This window comes from Bufo bufo, chromosome 4 (genome assembly GCF_905171765.1).
Source record: "Bufo bufo chromosome 4, aBufBuf1.1, whole genome shotgun sequence".
Taxonomy (NCBI): domain Eukaryota; kingdom Metazoa; phylum Chordata; class Amphibia; order Anura; family Bufonidae; genus Bufo; species Bufo bufo.
The window spans coordinates 595,126,479-595,134,289 of NC_053392.1; the positions used below are offsets into that span (position 1 = coordinate 595,126,479).

Here is a 7,811-nt window from a genome sequence, read left to right on the forward strand (position 1 = left end):
ACTGTGGCCCAAGCTTCCTGCCTTCCTTTGTGCTACATGTGTAGACAGAATGCTCCCTCCTGACCTTCAGGGCAATTTTATGATTGCATTTTACAAATTTTGGGCTAAAATATAAAATTGTGAATTGGTATTTATTACAATTTTTCAGCAGTTTTTGCAATATATTAAATTAAATCAGTCCATTTGCAGAATGTCCTCCCTGCATTCCATGGCTCATGTAAAGCCTAATCTTTGATCTCCTGATCTTATAACCACTTATTTAAGGCCCCTGTTACGCATGCAGATTCTGCAGACGATTGTTGGGAGGGAAGCGTTCCTTTCCAGTAATCGCCTGCTTGCTATCGGAGGAGACTGCTGCTATTACATGCAGCGATCTCCTCCACAGAATGGGGAGGAGCGATCATCATGCCATCACTCGCCCCCCATGCTGTCTAGTTATCTGCCACTAGCAAATTGTGATATTTCAGCATGCTGAAAGATGCTGATTGCCTGATGAACGAGTTTGCTCATTCATCGGGTAATCGGCGGCGGTATTACACTGCCAGACTGTTGCTGACAAGTGTTCATACAAAGCGATTATCTGCAGGTGTGATAGGGGCTTTAGGCCCCTTTCAGGTGAGTGAGTCCCAAGCATCCGACTCGCAGCGTGAGTATGCAGCAGCTCCCGTCCTGACCTCCCAGCATTGACAGGGTCACATAGCATTATATTGATTTATGATGCCATGTAACCCTTAAGTGTTATCCAATACATTCCAGAACTGTAAGGGTTACATGGCATCATAAATCAATATAATGCCATGCAACCCCATCAGTGCTGGGAGGTCAGGACGGGTGCTCTCCCTGACACACCCTGCAAGTCTGATGCGTGGGACTTGCTCGTGTGAAAGGGGCCTTAGCCATATTTTTATTAGTTTGATAATAGTTTAGCTATAATGAGCGTTTATAAGATCAGGAGATCAGAAAGGCTTCACATGAGTGTGTCAGTTGAAGGAGCTCAAGAAGGACAGTTTGCAAATATATTGGGGTTTAACCGCATGTATAACAAAAATTGCTGAAATCAATTAATAAAGACCAATTCAAAAAATTATTTTTAGCCCAACATGAGTAAAATTGCCTATAGCCTTTAAATGTTCATTATGTCCCTAATGGGATGGAGTGGGTGTTTTGGTGCATGTTTGATGTGGTCAGGATGAAGAGGATCTCCAGGCGAGTGACAAACTAACCTTCATCTATGCCCATGCACTTCAAAGTGCGTTAAATCAGGGGGAAAAAAAACAATTTCGCAATTCAATCTTGATGTTTCTTTGTACATGACAAGTGATACTTCTTGATGTGGCAGTTAAAAGTTTCTTCTTGACAGGTTGTCTAACCCTATAGCCATGAGGCATGGACACCAACCCCATGTGATACTATTTCTCTTGATATCCTTGCATGTCTTTTGAGGATTCTTGATACTTATTCTTTAAATTGGAGCATCATCTCGTGGAGTAGTCTTCCTGTTTCTTTCACAGTGTGCTTTCCTCAAAGTTTCTTTTGGACTCAACACTTTATCTAGTTTTACAATTCTTGAAACATTTGATTTCCCCACACCAACTACTTTTGAGAGTTCCAGAACGGGCATTTTAGTATTTTCTTTCAAAGTAATAATTTTGGAGCGCTTTTAGGGAGTGATATCAATCTCCACATCAGAAGGTAAAAAGTTTAAAAAATACAAAGACCATCTCAATGAGTATCAATGACTTTCACCTCCATGTCCCAATTAATTTACACACAACTGGGGTTATCTGCTGACAATATAGCTTGCTGTTTTGGTAAAATCTGATACATATTCTCAGTTTTGTTTCAGTGTCATTGGGGGACACAGCAAAGACCTTGGGACGTTCTAGAGCAGTCCCTAAGGGTTAGAAGATAAGCGAATACTGTAGAATTGTGGATACTGTCAAGGCACCGTTGTTTGCAGCACCCTGTGGCCAAGAGCCGCTTCGGAGGATGCGAAGGTATGCACCCTATAGAACTTTGTAAAAGTGAATAGTGAGGACGACGAACCCAGAATAAACAGCCTTCACCTAACAAAATGAGTCAAGACCCTACAGGAGAGATATAGATGGTTAAGAGGTGCTGCCAAGAGCGGAGCCTACCCGTTTGAAGAACCAAGGGTCTCAGGAGCAGGTCAGAGCACGTGTGTCTTCATCCAAGCCAGGAGGATGAAGAGGAGGAGCCGGAACGGAGGTGGAGGCAGATATCCAGGCCAATCCAAGGAGGAAGCCTTGGTGCACTGAGCTGTGGTTGGTGGCTGCGGAAGGCCACATCCCCCCTGGGAGGAGCATATGAAGTGGGAAGAAACGCTGATGATGCGCCATGGCCTACTGAAAGATGAAGCCAGGGGCTGGAGTAGAGCTGCATGCCAGCCAGAAGTGAGGGCCACCAAGCCGGAAGTAAAGGAAGTGCCAGTCAGATCGGAAATGGAAGGTGGCGTCAGGCTTACCATGGTCGGAGAAACGACCGTCGGAAACCGGCTTCCTGCCAGTTGATGAAGCGCCGCTTCTATGCGACAGAAGGAATGCGGTGAGGCCAGAGAGAGGACGAGCCTGAGGGGATGGGAGGAGGGGGGCGTCTGTAACATGTGCAGACCAGGAGAAACACGAGCCCCGGTCTGCCAGCAGTGGACCTAGGAAAAGATTGCACTGCATCTAGGAAGAGAACAGTATGCTGGGGCCGGTAACACATAAAAGGTACAGAAGGGAAGGCTTGATGGGGATAGTAGTGCCCCGGCCAGCTACAGAGGAAACATGGTGTGCATGGATGGACCGAGGTATTGGAGAGGGGGTGTCTTACATACTCACCTAACTTCCGTTCCCAGAAGACGAGTGACTTGTTCAGCCTTGAGTCTAGCAGGGTCCTTCAGCCTCCCAGGTTGCTCCCTTTGGTGGGGTAGGACCAGAGACAGGGGCATTGAAGGCCCACAGCTGGTGGGCAGTGGAGGATTTGGTGGTCCTCCACAAAATAATTCCACCCTGGTTCCAGGTAGGTGGTTAGTTTGTTTTGTGTTAAAAGACCTGCAGAGCAGATGTCAGTTAGCTCAGTGCCCACAGGAAGGGGTATAGCTGGTGGGAGAATTGAACACTTTTTGCTTAGTGTCCGCCTCCTAGTGGCAACAGCTATACCCAAGGTCTTTGCTGTGTCCGCCAATGACACAGACGAGAAATATTTTTTATTGGAATAATAAAAGTTAGGTTTTCATTTAAGAATTTTGTACTATTTAATGTAATCCATAGGTGAATGCAATACTGAATAAATGGTCCCCCCTGTTTGGATGAGGAACCTAGGGCACCAGTGAGTTTAGAATTTATGTCTAGGACCTCGATAACATACAGTGTAAGGTAAATGTAGAAGTGCTCACCCGAAGAGTCAACAAGGGGACCGCTATTAGACAGCTGCCATCAGATAATTTGGAGCACCATATAAAGTGCCCCAGAAAAGGGTGGGGGAAAGGACTGAAGTCATTAGCATCAGGGGGTTAGCAAAATGGCCAGTAAGTTGTCACTGACCACTGGGGATATTATTTCCTGTAATTACTTCTTTATGCCAAGACATTCTGATATCTATATTGACAGGCAGCTGCAATGCTTAGTTGAGGTCCTTTTTATTATGATTGCTCAACCTGCCCCCGTAGTCGCTATGCCGTAAGGCTTTTCAATTTCCCAAAATTATGACGTGTAAGTGAATCCTCTAAGTACTACTGAAAGAGGGTTCATAGCAGTTAGAAGCTTCTGTTCAATACTTTGGGACCCTGTGTAGTGGTAACAATGCTGTGCTAGTAAAGGGAAACTGTCAAGTTTATGCCTGCCAAACTGCCACCAGTAGTTGACAGTGGAATGAGTAATCAGCAGGGGCGGACTGGAAAACAATGAAAGTGACCCCATGTTGTAGGCGGGTCCAACTTCACAGAAAGAAGAGCCAACACAAGTAGGTGGCACCACCAATGTCATATGTACTTAATATTCTCAGCTTTAATTAAGTCTAGGAGCATCAGATCATCAGTTAGCTTGCTGGCAACCATGATGAGGACTCAGGTGGCCCACTTGTCATCAGCCCACCAAGACGTTTCCCTGTGGGGTCTATGGCCAGTTTGCCCCTGATAATCCGTAAACCGTGAATGAGTAGAATCTGTGTCTTCTCTGCATTATTTAGTGGTTACTACTCACCTAGGTGGTAATCTGTGGGAAAGTCCTCTATGATCTGCTCATCACCCCTCACATATGTATCTTCAGCCTTAATATTGTTCAAAAGCTGTGAAACAAATATAGTAAAGGTCAGCAGACAGTTGTAGAGAAGTCATGTGGAATGTTTTAGATGAGCAAAATATATGCAGTTCTCTTGCATAAATCCAACCTGTTGATTCCTTATTCTAACCATGACTATGTAATGTCTATGGTCAGCTGTAATCGTGCCTGTAAAGGAAAAAGTGTTCCAAGACATTTACAATCTAATTATCTTTGCCTATATGTATATAGATAGATAAAATGTGTAGATAGATAGCTAGATAGATAGATAGATAGAATGTGCAGATATATAGAGACATAAAATGTGTACATAGACAGGCAGAATTTTACTGGGTAAATATATATTTTATACCAAAGCATATTGTGTAAAATAAGTGTACTGTGTAATAGGTAATTGTGTAGGATTATTTTGTTAGACAACACATTATTTTACACCATGTTGTGATTCACTGTGCAAAGTGATAGGAAACAGAACGTACGTTTATACAGGGGAAAGGTAGGGAATACTAGGGAAACCCTGAGCTACAAGTGGTGCTTATCAATATTAATAATTACAATTAGTAGTAATAATTCACCATCTTACACGGCCATGTCCACCTTTCTCATTATACAAGGATAAAAGATAAAATACTGTTGGATAAAACAAGAGTGAACACAAGATCTGCACACCCCTTCTACAGATCATAAGAAACCTTACACGATACCTTATTTCCATCTACCTGATCATCCTGTGGGACATTGTGATGTTCTTCTGAACCATCCTGTGGAAGAAGAGGACTGGGACATCTTTCCGGCATTGTTCTCTCTTCTTTAACTGTAGGAAAAACATACAGTGACTGAATTCATTCCTTACATATACTGTAAATAATGAAGGGGCATGTACAGTCTGGTCCATAAATATTGGGACATTGACACAATTCTAACATTTTTGGCTCTATACACCACCACCATTTGAAATGAAACAAACAAGATGTGCTTTAACTGCAGACTGTCAGCTTTAATTTGAGGGTATTTACATCCAAATCAGGTGAACGGTGTAGGAATTACAACAGTTTGCATATGTGCCTCCCACTTGTTAAGGGACCAAATGTAATGGGACAATTGGCTTCTCAGCTGTTCCATGGCCAGGTGTGTGTTATTGCCTCATTATCCCAATTACAATGAGCAGATAAAAGGTCCAGAGTTCATTTCAAGTGTGCTATTTGCATTTGGAATCTGTTGCGGTCAACTCTCAAGATGAGATCCAAAGAGCTGTCACCATCAGTGAAGCAAGCCATCATTAGGCTGAAAAAAACAAAACAAACCCATCAGAGAGATAGCAAAAACATTAGGCATGGCCAAAACAACTGTTTGGAACATTCTTAAAAAGAAGGAACGCACCGGAGAGCTCAGCAACACCAAAAGACCCGGAAGACCACTGAAAACAACTGTGGTGGATGACTGAAGAATTCTTTCCCTGGTGAAGAAAACACCCTTCACAACAGTTGGCCAGATAAAGAACACTCTCCAGGAGGTAGGTGTATGTGTGTCAAAGTCAACAATCAAGAGAAGACTTCACCAGAGTGAATACAGAGGGTTCACCACAAGATGTAAACCATTGGTGAGCCTCAAAAACAGGAAGGCCAGATTAGAGTTTGCCAAACGACATCTGAAAAAGCCTTCACAGTTCTTGAACAACATCCTATGGACAGATGAGAACAAGATCAACTTGTACCAGAGTGATGGGAAGACAAGAGTATGGAGAATGAAAGGAACTGCTGATGATCCTAAGCATACCACCTCATCAGTGAAGCATGGTGGTGGTAGTGTCATGGCGTGGGGATGTATGGCTGCCAATGAAACTGGTTCTCTTGTATTTATTGATCATGTGACTGCTGACAAAAAGCAGCAGAATGAATTCTGAAGTGTTTCGGGCAATATTATCTGCTCATTTTCAGCCAAATGCTTCAGAACTCATTGGATGGCGCTTCACAGTGCAGATGGACAATGACCCAAAGCATACTGCAGAACCAACCAAAGAGTTTTTTAAGGGAAAGAAATGGAATGTTATGCAATGGCCAAGTCAATCACCGGACCTGAATCCGATTGAGCATGCATTTCACTTGCTGAAGACAAAACTGAAGGGAAAATGCCCCAAGAACAAGCAGGAACTGAAGACAGTTGCAGTAGAGCCCTGGCAGAGCATCACCAGGGAGGAAACCCAGCGTCTGGTGATGTCTATGCGTTCCAGACTTCAGGCTGTAATTGACTGCAAAGGATTTGCAACCAAGTATTAAAAAGTGAAAGTTTGATTTATGATTATTATTCTGTCCCATTACTTTTGGTTCCTCAACAAGTGGGAGGCACATATGCAAACTGTTGTAATTCCTACACCGTTCACCTGATTTGGATGTAAATACCCTCAAATTAAAGCTGACAGTCTGCAGTTAAAGCACATCTTGTTCGTTTAATTTCAAATCCATTGTGGTGGTGTATAGAGCCAAAAATGTTGGAATTGTGTCAATGTCCCAATATTTATGGACCTGACTGTATATTTAGTCATGTCTATTACCTGATGATGTGAAGGGGCGGTGATCCTCCATCAGGACGTGCTTGTATAGATCTTTGTGTCCTTCTAAATACTCCCACTCCTGGATGGAGAAATAGACGGCAACATCCTGACACCTTATAGGGACCTGACAACAGAATGATACAGTCATTACCGAGATCCTTTCATAGTGTTACTGTATAATGTTCCTGCATTCCCAGCGATGTCACCTCTCCAGTCAGCAGCTCAATAATCTTGCTGGTGAGCTCTAGGATCTTCTCTCTGTTGACTTTCTCATGTATCAGGATGTGAGGTATCGGCCTAGATATTGGGCCCAGGATTCCTCTCCGTCCTTCAAACGCAGGGGCCTGACAATGCTCACTAGAGGTCTTCTTCTCTACTGTGTATTCCTAATTATAGAGAGACACAGTAATAAATATCACTCCATACATCTCCAGAGTCCCTCACCTCTCCAGTCATGTCCATCTGTTAGTAACATAGATAAGATGATGTAATGTGACATCATCAGAATCTCTCACCTGTCCAGTAAGTCGAAAGAGGATCTCTAGGGTAAGATTTATTATACTCTCTGACATCTTGTCCCTGTCCCTATCCATCCTTGATGGGTCAATCAGGAGAATGATCTTATATAGGAGATATACCCTGAGAGGATACTATATTGTAGGAGCCTGAATGGAAAGAAGATGAGCCGATGTAAAATCATACAAAATACTATATAAAAATACATTTACTGGAGAAGAGACGAGGAAACATTGGAGGACATAATAAAGCGTAGATGTTGAATATCTTATCTAGCCAGTTTATTCATATTTCAGGTCAAAGCATGTCACACCTTCATATTACCACTATAGACAATTACAGGTCGCAGTGGTATTGCGATTCTGTGGTGATTATTATACATTAAAGACCCCTTTACTGAAGAAGTACTGACAATCTGACTGACTTTTATTCACATTCAGTCACTATATGAAGGCTTCCAA

The 7,811-nt window shown here is 42.9% G+C and overlaps 1 long non-coding RNA gene across 1 annotated transcript; it reads right to left on the reverse strand.

The window, feature by feature from the left end:
• Positions 1–4,178: 4,178 nt before the first annotated feature.
• LOC120999580 lies at positions 4,179–6,890 on the reverse strand. The gene is made up of 3 exons (XR_005778568.1): positions 6,835–6,890; positions 5,003–5,097; positions 4,179–4,290 (listed from the first exon to the last, which is right to left on the reverse strand). It is a non-coding gene; the product is annotated as an uncharacterized LOC120999580 (long non-coding RNA).
• Between the last annotated feature and the right edge of the window lie 921 nt (positions 6,891–7,811).